Consider the following 1836-nt stretch of genomic DNA (forward strand, 5'->3'; position numbering starts at 1 on the left):
CCCCAAAAAAACAATATTTAAAATACCCTAAGACTAAAAATTATTTTACAAAAAGAACACCCCAGAAAATCAACATTTTTAAAAAAAAATACAAAAAAAAGCCGCCCACATAATTAAAATAATCGAAAAATGTTTATTAAAAATAGTTGGCATTTAGTTTTTTATTGACTGATTGGTTAATCAACTCATTGCAGCTGTACTTGTATAGACTGTATGGTAATTTATTTTTTATAAAAAACATATTTTATAAACTCTTCTTATGTTTTTTTATACAAAAATCTTAAATTTTTAAAGTAACTTAAGCCATCAGATAAATGCAGTGGAGTAAACTCACAATATTTCCCTCCGAAATGTAGTGGAGTAAAATTATAAGAGTAAATGTACTTAGTTACATCCACCACTGACTATAGTTGAGTACTGCGTAATAATATTGGCAACAAAAATAAATCAGCGCTGACTAATGGAGATAACATCATGCGGAGCGTCAGTGGCGCACGCGCTCAGATGTGAATCAGAAAAAGAAAAAAAACATCCCGGTCAAGTCGACAGTTTCAGGATCCCAGAATGAAACAGGAAGTCAGAGAGTGAGAAACAGAGATGACCACGTTAGAGCTGATGGCGCTGAATCATTCAGCCGTCACAGACTGTCACTACAACGCCATGACTCATTTATACACTGTTTGCTTTTGTTTTCTGTTTGGTCCCAAATTCTCCGGCCTGTTAGCCCTGGTTTGGGTCAGTATTCTGGTGTTTTAGCCTAGGCTTGGCCTACTATTCTTGGTAGTTTTATCCTAGGCTTTGTCTAATATTCTTGGTAGTTTTATCCTAGGCTTGCCCTAATATTTTTTGTTGTTTTAGCCTACATTTTTTCTAATATTCTTCATTGTTTTAGCCTAGACTTGGCCAAATATTCTTGGTAGTTTTTTTCTAGGCTTGACCTAGTATTCTTGGTAGTTTTATTCTAGGCTTTTCCTAATATTCCTGGTTGTTTTATCCTTGGCTTGTCCTAATAGTCTTGATTGTTTTGTCCTAGGCTTGGCCTAATACTCTTGGTTGTTTTGTCCTAGGCTTGGCCTAATATTCTTGGTTGTTTTGTCCTAGGCTTTGCCTGATATGTTTGATTGTTTTAGCCTACATTTTTTTCTAATATTCTTGGTTGTTTTAGCCTAGACTTGGCCTAATATTCTTGGTAGTTTATCTTAGGCTCGGTCTAATGCTCTTTTAGCCTAGACTTGACCAAATATTCGTGATAGTTTTTGTCCCTGTCGGCTAAATATGAACTTGTGTCTAAGACCAGAACGTCTGTGGTCTCCTCATATAAACCCGTCTTTCTGTGGCCCTGGTTTTAATGTCTAATGGGTGAACTGGTTTAATCTGCTGGTCATACTTTTCCCTCACAAATGCTGCTGCTGGATGAACAGAGCGGTGGACAAACCCTTCCTGTTTCGGTTTCAACACAGAGCAGTTCCTCTTTGGCCCGCGGCGTCTGACTGTTGAGGAAACGCTGCGCGGGTAAAAACTGGAGGACGCGGCTTCAGTCAGACTCAGTCAGCTGGACTTTTTCAGTAATAATACGATGGTTTGTAAATGGAGATTTGGGAATATGGTGACGGAATTGAAAAGGGAAAAAAAACATGAATTGTGAGTTTAGTTAGTCTGAAGAGTCTTAGGTTTGTCTGTCTGCTTTTGTCAAATAATTTCCCCATTTCCTTTTTTTAAATGTTCGAAATTAATCAAATCAAATGAAAAAAACAAAGATAAATGGGTATAAAAGGTCAAACTAAACTGCCCCACTGTTCACACTGAATCTGTGTAGTTTTCTGTCAAATGAGGGAC

Source organism: Plectropomus leopardus, chromosome 13 (genome assembly GCF_008729295.1).
Source record: "Plectropomus leopardus isolate mb chromosome 13, YSFRI_Pleo_2.0, whole genome shotgun sequence".
In the NCBI taxonomy this organism is placed as follows: domain Eukaryota; kingdom Metazoa; phylum Chordata; class Actinopteri; order Perciformes; family Serranidae; genus Plectropomus; species Plectropomus leopardus.